We start from the raw sequence: 19,010 nt of genomic DNA, 5'->3' as shown, positions 1-19,010 counted from the left end.
GCATTTGTGCAGATGCATAAAAAGAACGGCTAATGAGGAGGAAGAGAAGGAGGCACCCACCAGGAAAATTGCACATGGTTAATATACAGCACTCACCCTTATGTGAAGTGAAAATAGTTGGATGTGAGGGATGAAAACGCCGGCTGGTCATATCAACTGAGCACGCATGAAATATTTACCAAGATAAAAGATTAGCAAATGGTGGAGCAGCGTAAGATAAAGTCTGCCCGCTTGTAGATAGAGGAAGGAATTTATATGTTAAAGCAAAGCTGTTGTGGTTGTTATTATGAGAAGTGAGGCTGCGTTTTATTGTAAAATACAAACAGTTTGATTCATGCACGCACCGACGCTAACACTAAAGACATGTCGTAAAGTGGAGAGCGGAGACGTCTGACTGAGCCCCAAACTGCACACGTGCGAACAATGAGCAAACGACAAGCACCGCTTCAAGTGACGTAAAGTGGTGCTTCATTTAGTTTGTGGTCCGTCGCAGTCTGATTTCTGTTCGAATCCAGTGGAAGATGAATCTGAGCGGCTGAGATCCGATCAAAGTGACGAAACCTGAAAGCAAAAGGACAATAGCTGGGTTTCTGTTACCCTCAGAAATTAGCAAAATGATAACTGAGCAATAGAAAACTGGTAATGGAAACACTGAAATGTCGCAAAAATGGTCAAAGATCGCAAAAGCAAAAGGACAATAACTGGGTTTTGCACAATAGAAAACTTGTAATGGAAGCACCGAAATGTCGCAAAAACTGTCAAAGATCGCAAAAAAAAAGGACAATAGCTGGGTTTCTGTTACCCTCAGAAATGCATAAAAATGTAAATTGCGCAATAGAAAACTGGTAATGGAAGCACCAAAACGTCGCAAACACTGTCAAAGATAGCAAAAACAGAAGGACAATAGCTGGGTTTCTGTTACCCTCAGAAATTAGCAAAATGAAAACTGAGCAATAGAAAACTGGTAATGGAAACACTGAAATGTCGCAAAAATGGTCAAAGATCGCAAAAGCAAAAGGACAATAGCTGGATTTTGCACAATAGAAAATTGGTAATGGAAACACCGAAATATCGCAAAAACTATCAAAGATAGCAAAAACAAAAGGACAATAGCTGGGTTTCTGTTACCCTCAGAAATGCATAAAAATGTAAATTGCGCGATAGAAAACTGGTAATGGAAGCACCAAAACGTCGCAAACACTGTCAAAGATAGCAAAAACAGAAGGACAATAGCTGGGTTTCTGTTACCCTCAGAAATTAGCAAAATGAAAACTGAGCAATAGAAAACTGGTGATGGAAACACTGAAATGTCGCAAAAATGGTCAAAGATCGCAAAAGCAAAAGGACAATAGCTGGGTTTTGCACAATAGAAAATTGGTAATGGAAACACCGAAATATCGCAAAAACTATCAAAGATCGCAAAAACAAAAGGACAATAGCTGGGTTTCTGTTACCATCAGAAATGCATAAAAATGTAAATTGCGCGATAGAAAACTGGTAATGGAAGCACCAAAACGTCGCAAACACTGTCAAAGATAGCAAAAACAGAAGGACAATAGCTGGGTTTCTGTTACCCTCAGAAATTAGCAAAATGAAAACTGAGCAATAGAAAACTGGTAATGGAAACACTGAAATGTCGCAAAAATGGTCAAAGATCGCAAAAGCAAAAGGACAATAACTGGGTTTTGCACAATAGAAAACTTGTAATGGAAGCACCGAAATGTCGCAAAAACTGTCAAAGATCGCAAAAAAAAAGGACAATAGCTGGGTTTCTGTTACCCTCAGAAATGCATAAAAATGTAAATTGCGCAATAGAAAACTGGTAATGGAAGCACCAAAACGTCGCAAACACTGTCAAAGATAGCAAAAACAGAAGGACAATAGCTGGGTTTCTGTTACCCTCAGAAATTAGCAAAATGAAAACTGAGCAATAGAAAACTGGTAATGGAAACACTGAAATGTCGCAAAAATGGTCAAAGATCGCAAAAGCAAAAGGACAATAGCTGGATTTTGCACAATAGAAAATTGGTAATGGAAACACCGAAATATCGCAAAAACTATCAAAGATAGCAAAAACAAAAGGACAATAGCTGGGTTTCTGTTACCCTCAGAAATGCATAAAAATGTAAATTGCGCGATAGAAAACTGGTAATGGAAGCACCAAAACGTCGCAAACACTGTCAAAGATAGCAAAAACAGAAGGACAATAGCTGGGTTTCTGTTACCCTCAGAAATTAGCAAAATGAAAACTGAGCAATAGAAAACTGGTGATGGAAACACTGAAATGTCGCAAAAATGGTCAAAGATCGCAAAAGCAAAAGGACAATAGCTGGGTTTTGCACAATAGAAAATTGGTAATGGAAACACCGAAATATCGCAAAAACTATCAAAGATCGCAAAAACAAAAGGACAATAGCTGGGTTTCTGTTACCATCAGAAATGCATAAAAATGTAAATTGCGCGATAGAAAACTGGTAATGGAAGCACCAAAACGTCGCAAACACTGTCAAAGATAGCAAAAACAGAAGGACAATAGCTGGGTTTCTGTTACCCTCAGAAATTAGCAAAATGAAAACTGAGCAATAGAAAACTGGTAATGGAAACACTGAAATGTCGCAAAAATGGTCAAAGATCGCAAAAGCAAAAGGACAATAGCTGGATTTTGCACAATAGAAAATTGGTAATGGAAACACCGAAATATCGCAAAAACTATCAAAGATCGCAAAAACAAAAGGACAATAGCTGGGTTTCTGTTACCATCAGAAATGCATAAAAATGTAAATTGCGCGATAGAAAACTGGTAATGGAAGCACCAAAAACGTCGCAAACACTGTCAAAGATAGCAAAAACAGAAGGACAATAGCTGGGTTTCTGTTACCCTCAGAAATTAGCAAAATGAAAACTGAGCAATAGAAAACTGGTGATGGAAACACTGAAATGTCGCAAAAATGGTCAAAGATCGCAAAAGCAAAAGGACAATAGCTGGGTTTTGCACAATAGAAAATTGGTAATGGAAACACCGAAATATCGCAAAAACTATCAAAGATCGCAAAAACAAAAGGACAATAGCTGGGTTTTGCACAATAGAAAACTGGTAATGGAAGTACCGAAATGTCGCAAAAACTGTCAAAGATCGCAAAAGCAAAAGGACAATAGCTGGGTTTCTGTTACCCTCAGAAATGCATAAAAATGTAAATTGCACGATAGAAAACTGGTAATGGAAGCACCAAAACGTCGCAAACACTGTCAAAGATCGCAAAAACAAAAGGACAATAGCTGGGTTTCTGTTACCCTCAGAAATGCATAAAAATGTAAATTGCGCGATAGAAAACTGGTAATGGAAGCACCAAAACGTCGCAAACACTGTCAAAGATAGCAAAAACAGAAGGACAATAGCTGGGTTTCTGTTACCCTCAGAAATTAGCAAAATGAAAACTGAGCAATCGAAAACTGGTAATGGAAACACTGAAATGTCGCAAAAATGGTCAAAGATCGCAAAAGCAAAAGGACAATAGCTGGGTTTTGCACAATAGAAAATTGGTAATGGAAACACCGAAATATCGCAAAAACTATCAAAGATCGCAAAAACAAAAGGACAATAGCTGGGTTTCTGTTACCATCAGAAATGCATAAAAATGTAAATTGCGCGATAGAAAACTGGTAATGGAAGCACCAAAACATCGCAAACACTGTCAAAGATAGCAAAAACAGAAGGACAATAGCTGGGTTTCTGTTACCCTCAGAAATTAGCAAAATGAAAACTGAGCAATAGAAAACTGGTAATGGAAACACTGAAATGTCGCAAAAATGGTCAAAGATCGCAAAAGCAAAAGGACAATAGCTGGGTTTTGCACAATAGAAAACTGGTAATGGAAGCACCGAAATGTCGCAAAAACTGTCAAAGATCGCAAAAAAAAAAAGGACAATAGCTGGGTTTCTGTTACCCTCAGAAATGCATAAAAATGTAAATTGCGCGATAGAAAACTGGTAATGGAAGCACCAAAACGTCGCAAACACTGTCAAAGATAGCAAAAACAGAAGGACAATAGCTGGGTTTCTGTTACCCTCAGAAATTAGCAAAATGAAAACTGAGCAATAGAAAACTGGTGATGGAAACACTGAAATGTCGCAAAAATGGTCAAAGATCGCAAAAAGACAATAGCTGGGTTTTGCACAATAGAAAACTGGTAATGGAAGCACCGAAATGTCGCAAAAACTGTCAAAGATCGCAAAAAAAAAAGGACAATAGCTGGGTTTCTGTTACCCTCAGAAATGCATAAAAATGTAAATTGCGCGATAGAAAACTGGTAATGGAAGCACCAAAACGTCGCAAACACTGTCAAAGATAGCAAAAACAGAAGGACAATAGCTGGGTTTCTGTTACCCTCAGAAATTAGCAAAATGAAAACTGAGCAATAGAAAACTGGTGATGGAAACACTGAAATGTCGCAAAAATGGTCAAAGATCGCAAAAGCAAAAGGACAATAGCTGGGTTTTGCACAATAGAAAACTGGTAATGGAAGCACTGAAATGTCGCAAAAACTGTCAAAGATCGCAAAAACAAAAGGACAATAGCTGGGTTTCTGTTACCCTCAGAAATGCATAAAAATGTAAATTGCGCGATAGAAAACTGGTAATGGAAGCACCAAAACGTCGCAAAGACTGTCAAAGATAGCAAAAACAGAAGGACAATAGCTGGGTTTCTGTTACCCTCAGAAATTAGCAAAATGAAAACTGAGCAATAGAAAACTGGTGATGGAAACACTGAAATGTCGCAAAAATGGTCAAAGATCGCAAAAGCAAAAGGACAATAGCTGGGTTTTGCACAATAGAAAATTGGTAATGGAAACACCGAAATATCGCAAAAACTATCAAAGATCGCAAAAACAAAAGGACAATAGCTGGGTTTCTGTTACCATCAGAAATGCATAAAAATGTAAATTGCGCGATAGAAAACTGGTAATGGAAGCACCAAAACGTCGCAAACACTGTCAAAGATAGCAAAAACAGAAGGACAATAGCTGGGTTTCTGTTACCCTCAGAAATTAGCAAAATGAAAACTGAGCAATAGAAAACTGGTGATGGAAACACTGAAATGTCGCAAAAATGGTCAAAGATCGCAAAAAGACAATAGCTGGGTTTTGCACAATAGAAAACTGGTAATGGAAGCACCGAAATGTCGCAAAAACTGTCAAAGATCGCAAAAAAAAAAGGACAATAGCTGGGTTTCTGTTACCCTCAGAAATGCATAAAAATGTAAATTGCGCGATAGAAAACTGGTAATGGAAGCACCAAAACGTCGCAAACACTGTCAAAGATAGCAAAAACAGAAGGACAATAGCTGGGTTTCTGTTACCCTCAGAAATTAGCAAAATGAAAACTGAGCAATAGAAAACTGGTGATGGAAACACTGAAATGTCGCAAAAATGGTCAAAGATCGCAAAAGCAAAAGGACAATAGCTGGGTTTTGCACAATAGAAAACTGGTAATGGAAGCACTGAAATGTCGCAAAAACTGTCAAAGATCGCAAAAACAAAAGGACAATAGCTGGGTTTCTGTTACCCTCAGAAATGCATAAAAATGTAAATTGTGCGATAGAAAACTGGTAATGGAAGCACCAAAACGTCGCAAACACTGTCAAAGATAGCAAAAACAGAAGGACAATAGCTGGGTTTCTGTTACCCTCAGAAATTAGCAAAATGAAAATTGAGCAATAGAAAACTGGTGATGGAAACACTGAAATGTCGCAAAAATGGTCAAAGATCGCAAAAGCAAAAGGACAATAGCTGGGTTTTGCACAATAGAAAACTGGTAATGGAAGCACCGAAATGTCGCAAAAACTGTCAAAGATCGCAAAAACAGAAGGACAATAGCTGGGTTTCTGTTACCCTCAGAAATGCATAAAAATGTAAATTGCGCGATAGAAAACTGGTAATGGAAGCACCAAAACGTCGCAAACACTGTCAAAGATAGCAAAAACAGAAGGACAATAGCTGGGTTTCTGTTACCCTCAGAAATTAGCAAAATGAAAACTGAGCAATAGAAAACTGGTAATGGAAACACTGAAATGTCGCAAAAATGGTCAAAGATCGCAAAAGCAAAAGGACAATAGCTGGGTTTTGCACAATAGAAAACTGGTAATGGAAGCACCGAAATGTCGCAAAAACTGTCAAAGATAGCAAAAACAAAAGGACAATAGCTGGGTTTCTGTTACCCTCAGAAATGCATAAAAATGTAAATTGCGCGATAGAAAACTGGTAATGGAAGCACCAAAACGTCGCAAAGACTGTCAAAGACAGCAAAAACAGAAGTACAATAGCTGGGTTTCTGTTACCCTCAGAAATTAGCAAAATGAAAACTGAGCAATAGAAAACTGGTGATGGAAACACTGAAATGTCGCAAAAATGGTCAAAGATCGCAAAAGCAAAAGGACAATAGCTGGGTTTTGCACAATAGAAAACTGGTAATGGAAGCACCGAAATGTCGCAAAAACTGTCAAAGATCGCAAAAACAAAAGGACAATAGCTGGGTTTCTGTTACCCTCAGAAATGCATAAAAATGTAAATTGCGCGATAGAAAACTGGTAATGGAAGCACCAAAACGTCGCAAACACTGTCAAAGATAGCAAAAACAGAAGGACAATAGCTGGGTTTCTGTTACCCTCAGAAATTAGCAAAATGAAAACTGAGCAATAGAAAACTGGTGATGGAAACACTGAAATGTCGCAAAAATGGTCAAAGATCGCAAAAGCAAAAGGACAATAGCTGGGTTTTGCACAATAGAAAATTGGTAATGGAAACACCGAAATATCGCAAAAACTATCAAAGATCGCAAAATCAAAAGGACAATAGCTGGGTTTTCATTACCCTCAGAATTTAGCAAAATGTAAATAGTGCAATAGAAAATTGGTAATGGAAGCACTGAAATGTCGCAAAAACTATCAAAGATCACAAAAGCAAAAGGACAATAGCTGGGTTTTGTTACCCTCAGAAATGCGCAAAAATGTAAATTGCATGATAGAAAACTGGTAATGGAAACATCGAATTGTCGCAAAAACGGTCAAAGATCGCAAAAGCAAAAGGACAATAGCTGGGTTTCCGTGACCCTCAGAAATGCGCAATATGTAAATAGTGCAATAGAAAACTAGTAATAGAAACTCCGAAATGTCGCAAAAACGGTCAAAGACCGCAAAAACAAAAGGATAATAGCTGGGTTTCCGTTACCTCAGAAATGCATAAAAATGCAAATAGTGCAGTAGTAGTCCTATTATTTTTCTCAATTTCAATAAGGTTAGAATTCAAAAGTTGTTCATTTTTGCATGATCTTTAAAATTCTGGCCACCAACTAAAATTTGCACATTGTAAACAAAAGAAAATTACAAGACTAGCATCTGTCTCCCAAGTGTGCCTAAAACGCACTATTTCTTCCATTAGAACCACTGTTTTTGATCCGAAAGCATTAAGGCATAAATCCTGCTTTTACTGATATCTGGGCTTCATTTGAGAGGTGAGGGTCTAAATTAATTTATTAACGTTGTTAATGTTAGAGTTAATCATTGACATATGCTAGGCTGCAAAAATCAAATAATATGTGATCCAATTTGAATGTAGTATTTTGAAAAAACAACAACAACAAACATATTTTGTGTTCTTTGCATCAAAAAATATAGTGACATCATGATGAAAAGAGATCATTTAAAGCATAGGTGTCAAACATGCGGCCCGGGGCCCAAATCCGGCCCGCCAAAGGGTCCAGTCCGGCCCTTGGGATGAATTTGTGAAATGCAAAAATTACACTAAAATATTAACAATCCTTTTAGTTCAGGTTCCACATTCAGACCAATTCAATCTCCAGTGGGCAGGATTCAGTCAAATACTATCATAATAACATATAAGTAATGACAACTCCAAAATTTCTCTTTGTAAATGTAAATATTTTCACATATTTACACTAAAACAAAGTATAATTTTGCAAAAAATGTGAATAACCTGAAATGTCTTAAGAGAAGTAAGTACAATTTTAACAATATTCTGCCTGTTACTCAATGTTTTGTGTGTTTGTAGATCCACTGTGATCTGTAAGTTATAATGTACATGTGTAAATGATAAACTGAGGCAGAATATTGTTCAAATTACACCTATTTTTTCAGTTTATTCATGTTAATGTAAATATAAATTAACTTTTTTCACTCTAAAACATAGAGAAAAGTTTGGAGTTGACATTATTTATATATTATTATGTTATTATTTTACTGGTCCGGCCCACTTCAGATCAAATTTAGCTGAATGTGGCCCTTGAACTCAAATGAGTTTGACACCCCTGATTTAAAGGGTTAAAAAAAAATTAAAATGAATGATTATTTGATATGTATGATTATGGCTGACCTTGATTTACTAAAATAATATCAAATTAGAGCAGAAAAATAAATCAATATATAATATTTAATAGTTTGATTTATAGGTGTGCATTTTACACACACTTGGTGACAGATGCTAGTATTTTTGAACATTTGACCTAGCCCCAAAAATAATAATGCAAATTAACCGATGTTGGAGTTAATCATTGACATATGACAGGCTGCAAAAATCAAATAATATGTGATCCACTTTTTATGTAGTATATTGGAAAAAATAATTTTTGTGTGTTTTTTGCATCCAAAAAAATGGTTTGTTTACATTACAAACAAGGCATTCAAAGGGTTAAAAAATGTGACAATTATTGAGTATTTGGTATTTTTATTTACGGCTCAAGTTGATGAAATAGAAAAAAGTGTAAAAGAATTAAAAACAAACTGTATGAAATTTTTTTTTGACATTATTCCACAAATGTGCCAAAATGGCACACTTGGTGCTTAGTAAGGGCCTCGCTGGGTGGGATACCGGAGGGTTAAAAGTTTATTTGCTGCTATGAAATTTTTTGCGCAAAGGTGAACTTTAAGACATGCTCTCCTTAAATCATATGTCATTTTTATTGTGATAAAGATACAAAAACAAAATGATCATATTTGGAAACTAGAGATTCTAGGATTTTTTCTGATGTATAACATGCTGTGATTGCCATGGGATAAATGGCTACAATACCTATGTCAATTTGTGGCAAAAACGAACCACAAGAGCAGTGGAAAATATCACGCTTCGGAGTACCCTAAAACAGTGGTTCTCAATCTTTTTCTGTCGGGCCCCCCTTTGGAGCATGAAAAATCTCCAAGCCCCCCTAAACCCCAACAACATTTTACCTGTGGTGCAATTATTACTTTTACTGAAAGAAACATCAGTATCGTAAGAATACTTTTTGCTTTTTCTTGAATAATTTGTTGTGCAAATTAAAAATAACTTAGATTTTTGATTGAACAATACTAATGAACTCAATAAGACTGCTCCCTGAGACATTATTTTTCCAAATAAAAATAGGAAATGAGTAATTATCTTACAAGTAATTTTTTTTTATAGAACAACAAACAAATTTTGGTAACAAAGATTGAACATTATAACAATATCAGAGGCTGCAATGAGCCCGTTTACGTTGCACATCTCAGATCATTAAAGTGCAAACTGTGCAAAAACAGAAACACTGCATATTTTTCTTTTCCCGTCCAATCCTTGTCCATTCTCCAAACCTAAACTCTTTATCTAGTCTAGTGACAGATCACCATGGCAGTAGATTTTTTTGTTGTACGTCCCTAAAATGAGTCCAGGGTGCTCCAACGCTAAAACATTAGTTCCACCTGTTACATGTTCTAACCTGAAGAAAAAATAAACACCTAGAAATGATCCCATGCCCCCCCCGGCAAGCCTTCGCGCCCCCACATTTTGAGAAATACTGCCCTAAAACATGACGTCAAAAAGTACAGGGTGGGGAAGCAAAATTTACAATATTTTGAGGCAGGGATTGAAAGACAGTGTATGACCAATTAGTGTATTGAAAGTCATGAGAATTTATTTGCCACAAGAAAATTGACATAATAGAAAATGTTTTTATTCTATGTGTCCTTCTTTCTCAATACAGGGTGGGGAAGCAAAATTTACAATGCACATTTAGTTGTTTTTTCTCAGCAGGCACTACGTCAATTGTTTTGAAACCAAACATATATTGATGTCATAATCATACCTAACACTATTATCCATACCTTTTCAGAAACTTTTGCCCATATGAGTAATCAGGAAAGCAAACGTCAAAGAGTGTGTGATTTGCTGAATGCACTTGTCGTATTGTTGATTATTTTATGTTTTTTTGTTACATTTTGGTACAATTTTGTTTTTTGTTTTGGTTTTTTTTTCATTTTGTTGATTACTTTGTTAGTTTTTTGTTAAATTTTTGGATAATTTAGTTCTTTTTTTGTTTTTATTTTTTCATTTTGTTGATGATTTTGTTCATTTTTTAGTTTTAATTTGTTGATTTATATTGTTCGTTTTTGTTCTATTTTTAGATAATTTTGTTCTTTTTTTTCATTTGTCAATATTGTTTGTTTTTTGTTCAATTTTTTTTTATCTTTTTTTCCCCATTTTGTTGATTATTTTGTATGGTTTTACAGGATGGGGAAGCAAAATTTACAATGAACATTTAGTTGTTTTTTCTCCGCAGGCACTACGTCAATTGTTTTGAAACCAAACATATATTGATGTCATAATCATACCTAACACTATTATCCATACCTTTTCAGAAACTTTTGCCCATATGAGTAATCAGGAAAGCAAACGTCAAAGAGTGTGTGATTTGCTGAATGCACTCGTCACACCAAAGGAGATTTCAAAAATAGTTGGAGTGTCCATAAAGACTGTTTATAATGGAAAGAAGAGAATGACTATGAGCAAAACTATTACGAGAAAGTCTGGAAGATACTATTAAAGAAGAATGGGAGAAGTTGTCACCCCAATATTTGAGGAACACTTGCGCAAGTTTCAGGAAGTGTGTGAAGGCAGTTATTGAGAAAGAAGGAGGACACATAGAATAAAAACATTTTCTATTATGGAAATTTTCTTGTGGCAAATAAATTCTCATGACTTTCAATAAACTAACTGGTCATACACTGTCTTTCAATCCCTGCCTCAAAATATTGTAAATTTTGCTTCCCCACCCTGTAACTGCCTTCACACACTTCCTGAAACTTGCGCAAGTGTTCCTCAAATATTCGGGTGACAACTTCTCCCATTCTTCTTTAATAGTATCTTTAAGAAAGTGGACATTGCTGTGTGATGTTCTATTGGTAGCATGTTCTAAAACGCCCCAAATAGCAGAATCCAGAGGGTTTAGATCTGGGCTAGAAGGCGGCCATAAACATGATTCCCAAAAATTGCTAAAGTTGGATTTGTTGCTGTTGTCAACAAGTGTTTTGGTGTTCTTGTGTAAGATTTTAACTTCAAATCATATTTTACTGCATTTCTAACGGTCTTGTTGTCTACCTCAAGTTCAATTGCCATTTTTCTCATGGATTTGGTTGGATCCTTTAGGATTTTGGATTTGAGAGCTTTAATAAAAGCTTTGGTACGTTTTTTGTTGCTTCCTCCACTTCCAGACTTTCTCGTAATAGTTTTGCTCATAGTCATTCTCTTCTTTCCATTATAAACAGTCTTTATGGACACTCCAACTATTTTTGAAATCTCCTTTGGTGTGACGAGTGCATTCAGCAAATCACACACTCTTTGACGTTTGCTTTCCTGATTATTCATATGGGCAAAAGTTTCTGAAAAGGTATGGATAATAGTGTTAGGTATGATTATGACATCAATATATGTTTGGTTTGAAAACAATTGACGTAGTGCCTGCGGAGAAAAAACAACTAAATGTTCATTGTAAATTTTGCTTCCCCATCCTGTAAAACCATACAAAATAATCAACAAAATGGAAAAAAAAGAGATAAAAAAATTGAACAAAAAACAAACAATATTGACAAATGAAAAAAAAGAACAAAATTATCTAAAAATTGAACAAAAACGAACAATATAAATCAACAAATTAAAACTAAAAAATGAACAAAATTATCCAACAATTGACCAAAAAATGAACAAAATAATCAACAAAATGAAAAAATAAAAACAAAAAAAGAACTAAATTATCCAAAAATTTAACGAAAAACTAACAAAGTAATCAACAAAATTAAAAAAAAAAAACCAAAACAAAAAACAAAATTGTACCAAAATATAACAAAAAAACATAAAATAATCAACAATACAACGAGTGCATTCAGCAAATCACACACTCTTTGACATTTGCTTTCCTGATTACTCATATAGGCAAAAGTTTGTGAAAAGGTATGGATAATAGTGTTAGGTATGATTATGACATCAATATATGTTTGGTTTCAAAACAATTGACATAGTGCCTGCTGAGAAAAAACAACTAAATGTTCATTGTAAATTTTGCTTCCCCACCCTGTACATTGGGAATGAGTTGCTTTAGTGTTACCACTCAATTTCTCATTTAGGACATCACAAAGGTTACAAAAAATCAGGTGATATTTTGTTGTGTGGGGGGGGTGCATGGTAGGTTATCCTGTCTCCCGGACTATTTCCAGTACTTTGACTAAACCCTGCAAGTCAGCGCATGCAGGTTGGAAATTTATAGCACACGTCGACATAACACGAGCAGGATGGACTGAATACAATAAAAAAAAACAACAACAAAAAAACAAGTTGAACACAGGCGTCCCAGTGCACTGAAGAAATGCTTAACTCTGTGCTGCTTGAATCACTCCCATGTTGCTTCTTTAAAAAGAGGTCTGAAAGAGAACAATATGAGCGGAGCATCTTGTCAAAACAGCGCCGAGGCTCCTTCGTTAGCTCCAGATGAGGAGCTGCTTCTATAAGGCTGTGGAAAATTGGTTGAATTCCCAGGCTGGCTGACATTTAGCACAGTGTGTGTGAAGCCCACATATTCTTTTAAGGCACAAAACACAGGATGCATGCACGTACCGAAGGGAAATGGCTTCATATCACGCAACCGTACGTACAGTATGTTCTGGTGTTAAATATCACAGAGAAATCCAGGCCAGTTCTCATGGAAATGATGGAGAACATGTTTCGATTCCTTTTGACTTCATCCTCTTCATCCTTAAAACAGCATCAACTATTTCCTCTGCAGAAAATAGTTCCATTTATAGCAATAAACTCCGTGGTTAACCCTTAAAGACCCAAAACTATCTACTGATCTACAATGTTTAGTAACTACTGTATTTGTCCACTAATCGTGTCAATACATGTAAATATTTGGAGTAAAATACAGTTTTTCATCTTTTCATGGTCATCAGATATAAACAAAAATAAACAAAACTGCAGAAAAAATAATATAAGAGGCAAGAAAATGTAGAAAAATAAACAAAATATATAACAAAATGAACAAAAACAAATAAAATAATAATTAAAATGAATAAAGAAGTTACAAAAAAGAGGATCCATTGTGAACGTGGAAACACACCGTCATCTTCTACAACATTGATTCACCAGTCAAACCCATAGAGTTGGATCAATGACAGTGGATGGACACTTCATATACATTAAATACAACGAATACAAAATTTACTAAATAATCAATAACGTGAAAAAAATAAGCTGAAAATGTACAAAAATGAAGGAAACAAAGAATAAAATAAGCAACAAAATGAACAAAAACAGCTAAAGGGATCAATACAATGAAGAAAAATTAATAATAAATCAACAAAATAAGTAACATTGACAAAATAAGCCGCAAAATAAACTAAATGGATGAAAAAAATCAAAAAAGAGACAAGGAAATGTAGAAAAATAAACAAAATATGTAACAAAATGAATAAAACAATTAAAATAATAATTAAAATGAATAAAAAATTTACAAAATAGAGGCGCCGTTGTGAATGTGGAAACACTGTCATCTTCTACAACATTGATTCACCAGTAAAACCCATGGAGTTGGATCAGTGACAGTGGATGGACACACTTTATAAAAAATGAACAAAAATATATAAAAAAATGTACTAAATAATCAATAACAGAAAAAATAAGCAAAAAATGTGTAAAAATATATTTAAAAAGAATAATAAAGCAACAAAATGAACAAAGAACATCAAAGTGATCAATAAAATGAACAAAAATTGACAAAATAAGCCACAAACTTAAAAAAAAAAAAAAAAAAAAAAAGAGAAAAGAAAATGTAGAAAAATAAACAAAATATGTAACAAAATGAATAAAACAAATAAAATAATAATTAAAATGAATAAAAAATTTACAAAATAGAGGCTCCGTTGTGAATATGGAAACACTGTCATCTTCTACAACACTGATTCACCAGTAAAACCCATGGAGTTGGATCAGTGACAGCGGATAGACACACTTTATAAAAAATGAACAAAAATGTATAAAAAATGTACTAAATAATCAATCACAGAAAAAATAAGCAAAAAATGTGTAAAAATATATTTAAAAAAAGAATAATAAAGCAACAAAATGAACAAAGAACATCAAAGTGATCAATAAAATGAACAAAAATTGACAAAATAAGCCACAAACTTAAAAAAAAAAAAAAAAAAAGAGAAAAGAAAATGTAGAAAAATAAACAAAATATGTAACAAAATGAATAAAACAAATAAAATAATAATTAAAATGAATAAAAAATTTACAAAATAGAGGCTCCGTTGTGAATATGGAAACACTGTCATCTTCTACAACACTGATTCACCAGTAAAACCCATGGAGTTGGATCAGTGACAGCGGATAGACACACTTTATAAAAAATGAACAAAAATGTATAAAAAATGTACTAAATAATCAATCACAGAAAAATAAGCAAAAAATGTGTAAAATGTGTAAAAATATATTAAAAAAAAAAAAGAATAATATAGCAACAAAATGAACAAAGAACGTCAAAGTGATCAATAAAATGAACAAAAATTGACAAAATAAGCCACAAAATTTAAAAAAAAAACAAAAAAAAGAGACAAGGAAATGTAGAAAAATAAACAAAATATGTAACAAAATGAATAAAACAATTAAAATAATAATTAAAATGAATAAAAAATTTACAAAATAGAGGCTCCGTTGTGAATATGGAAACACTGTCATCTTCTACAACATTGATTCACCAGTAAAACCCATGGAGTTGGATCAGTGACAGTGGATGGACACACTTTATAAAAAATGAACAAAAATATATAAAAAATGTACTAAATAATCAATAACAGAAAAAATAAGCAAAAAATGTGTAAAAATATATTTAAAAAGAATAATAAAGCAACAAAATGAACAAAGAACATCAAAGTGATCAATAAAATGAACAAAAATTGACAAAATAAGCCACAAAATTAAAAAAAAAACAAAAAAAAGAGACAAGGAAATGTAGAAAAATAAACAAAATATGTAACAAAATGAATAAAACAATTAAAATAATAATTAAAATGAATAAAAAATTTACAAAATAGAGGCTCCGTTGTGAATATGGAAACACTGTCATCTTCTACAACATTGATTCACCAGTAAAACCCATGGAGTTGGATCAGTGACAGCGGATAGACACACTTTATAAAAAATGAACAAAAATGTATAAAAAATGTACTAAATAATCAATCACAGAAAAAATAAGCAAAAAATGTGTAAAAATATATTAAAAAAAAAAAAAGAATAATATAGCAACAAAATGAACAAAGAACGTCAAAGTGATCAATAAAATGAACAAAAATTGACAAAATAAGCCACAAAATTAAAAAAAAACAAAAAAAAGAGACAAGAAAATGTAGAAAAATAAACAAAATATGTAACAAAATAAACAAAACAGATACAATAATAATTAAAATGAATAAAAACTTTACAAAATAGAGACTCTGTAGTTACCGTGGAAACACTGTCATCTTCTACAACATTGATTCACCAGTCAAACCCATGGAGTTGGATCAATGACAGTGGATGGAGAAAAAAGTAGGTTTTTTTTCAGTTTTTTTCTGTTTTGATACAATAACTTTTGAATTTACTCTGAGCTTTCATATAATATAGGAATTTAAATACAGAAAAATACACTGAAAAAGGCTAAATCCACAGGATAATAATATAATAAATGGTGATGAATCAATTAAGAAAATAAATGCAGAGGAATCTAGAATTGGGAACTGCCACAAAAGTAAACCTGGGTCTTTCTGGGTTAAATTAGACTGAAAATAGAGTTGTTTTTTGCCATGTGTTCTTAAAATGATCTTTCATTCAGTGCTTCGCATATATGTTGCAGCCTGGCCAAAAACGCTGCACAACGACACCATCTGCATAACAAGTTCCCGGCCTTAAAGCTGCACTCCAGCTCACCCCAGTCCTTTGAGTCAGGGTCTGAACTACACTGGAGCTTGTCAATTAGACATAATTCTTCCCTGAAAAGATGATTTGTGAAATTTTCAGGAGTCTCTATTGACGATATATTTTTGGCCACGGCTTATTATGTTTCTGTACATTAATCATGGTGGATTATGGGGGAAATTAGGCTGTTTTTGATGCATGACTCACAGATGAGGGTGATTCATCACTAATCCACTATAGTAAAGGAACAGACATGCACGCTGTTCCTGCCATCGCCACGGCAGCGCTTTCAACTGCATCAACTTTATTTAGAACAGCCAAATGCAACTATACTCCTTTAGGAAAGAAAGAGTTATACAGTAATACCGGTGTAACAATGGTTGTGTTACCACATAATTTTAATTACACAACCATTTTTGCATACTTACTTATGTATATTTCTTTAGTAGTAGTAGTAATTTATTCGTCCATTTAACAAAACATGATATATACATACATACAGTTTGGATTCCTGTATTAAACATGGGCAAAAAGGTGTAGGTTGAAGCAGCAGCTTATTTATGCCGACCCTATTTACAAGACGAATCTTTAATTATCATATTGATAATATATTGTATTGTGCAGATGTATTTGGAAGAAGCCCACAGGGTACTTAAAAGTTTTTGGGAAAAATACATTAAATAACTCATCATGTACCGAACACAAAAGAAATAATGAGAATGAATGCTGAAATATAAAACACAATACATTCATATAATAGTTTTACTGTCAATCATCTTCATTTTAAGAACATTTCTATTTTATATTATTCAAGATGAGTTTATCTGATAAGTTAAGTGATTATTTTTTGTTGATGAAAGGTTCATTTATTAATTAATGACCAATTTATTTATTTTTCTTATGAGTGAAAGAAGGCACTTTTCAGTTTATATTTTGCACGCAAAATTTACAGATTTTTTTTTATTTTTTATATAGATTACCGTTAAATATATGCTTTTTGTTTACAGAGTTTTAAAAATATAAACAGACACCTTTTGCGCAGGAACAAATTTTGCCAATTTTTTTCAACCACAAATGCAGAAGTGAGAGTTGGGGGTACTTGGATAAAAAAGTATATTTCAGTGGGTACTCCACTGTAAAAGGTTTGAGAAGCAAGTTTTTTTTTTATTTTTTTTTTATATTTAGTTTTGGAATCAAGATTTCTAAAAGTTGTCTGTTTCATTCGGTTATGTTGCTTGTCACAATATAGCACCTTTGGCATTTAAAGGGTTAATATGTATATTTGGTGTATATATTCAGAGCTATATATACGTTTGTATAATTGTGGCTTTATTTATATATATATATATATATATATATATATATATATATATATATATATATATATATATATATATATATATATATATATATACATAAATATGGGATGTAATGATTACCGGTATAATGATAAACCGTGGTAAAATTGCAGACGGTTAGTATTACCATTTAAATTCTAATTATCATGATAACCGTGTTTGATTACTGCAGAGAAAACGCCTACTTAAAGATCTGCTTTTATGTCAAATATTTGAGTATAGTTTTAATTTATTACAATTTTGATTTTATATATGTAATATTTGGAACCAATATTCACTTTTAAAGTCGTTGAAAAAGTTTGTTAAGCATCTTTGTGTTATGTATGCAATGAATTATATACATTTTTCAAATCGGATTTTATATATTTTTTGTGTGTTTTTTGTCCTTTTGTGTTGATATAGTAGGTTAAAGTGAAAAAAATAATAGACAGATGAGATAGATAAAGTTGTGCTGAAAAAAAGATACCAAACATGGGTATAGTAAACATTTCTGTATATAGTACATAAAGGTAAAATGAAAAGTACTGAAAAACGGACAAAATAGGCTCAGACCACTAAGGGTTAATATTTGAATATTTCTGCCAGAGAAAGTGCATTGTGCCAATTATTATTATTATGATTTTTTTTTTTGCTGTTGTTTTGTTTTTTCAAAATACAACTTGGTTATATTATTTCAGTGTGTGCATAAGTACTTTTTGAACATTTTGAGCACATTTTCAACAATACTGCGATAATAATGATAACCGTGATAATTTTGGTCACAATAACCGTGATATGAAATTTTCATATCGTTACATCCCTAATATATATCTAATATATATATATACACACACACACACACACATATATATGAGTGTGTGTGAAGTTGCATTTTTTTCTTTTTTTTAAAAATTGTATTGATAATTTCTCTCCTACTACTTTTTCTTATACTTGAATGGATCAGCTGTAACACACAATCACCTCCCCTGGGATTAGTAAAGTAATTTAATTCTGATTACATTTTTGTTGTAGTCAGTGCAGCGATGTCAGAAAAAAAAACAAAGCACCTTAGTCCCAAATTTTTGGATTTACCAAAAAAAAACCAAAACAACAAACCCTTAGGCCATTGCCACTGAAGAACATCCAGGACCAGAGGTATGTTCCTGGTCAGATGCACACACTCCACATTTACAAAGGACCTGACAAAGACATTTTCTATCAACAATTAAGTGTCTTGTTTATTTTCTGCCTTCAAAGCACTCAGATAACTGACTTTTCACCTGTTTTCTTTTTGTCCGTGTCTGTAGGATTAATGATGGTTATATGAGTGTGTATCTGTCCGGTCTGATTATGACAGAGTGTGAAAACAGTGACCCTCCCCTGAAGCCGTGGTGCAGCTCACAGACTTTTCAGCCTTTTGTTTGCTGGT

At 33.4% G+C, this 19,010-nt stretch overlaps 1 protein-coding gene across 1 annotated transcript in view; it reads left to right on the top strand.

Moving 5' to 3' along the window:
• LOC115419802 (contactin-3-like) overlaps positions 1 to 19,010 on the top strand; it is a 133,558-nt gene that overhangs the window by 47,865 nt on the left and 66,683 nt on the right. The gene's annotated exons all lie outside the window — the stretch shown is intronic.

The sequence above is a fragment of the Sphaeramia orbicularis genome, chromosome 5 (genome assembly GCF_902148855.1).
Source record: "Sphaeramia orbicularis chromosome 5, fSphaOr1.1, whole genome shotgun sequence".
NCBI classification, from domain to species: domain Eukaryota; kingdom Metazoa; phylum Chordata; class Actinopteri; order Kurtiformes; family Apogonidae; genus Sphaeramia; species Sphaeramia orbicularis.
Note: the sequence above shows the minus strand (reverse complement) of the source record. Positions and strands in the feature narration are given on the sequence as shown.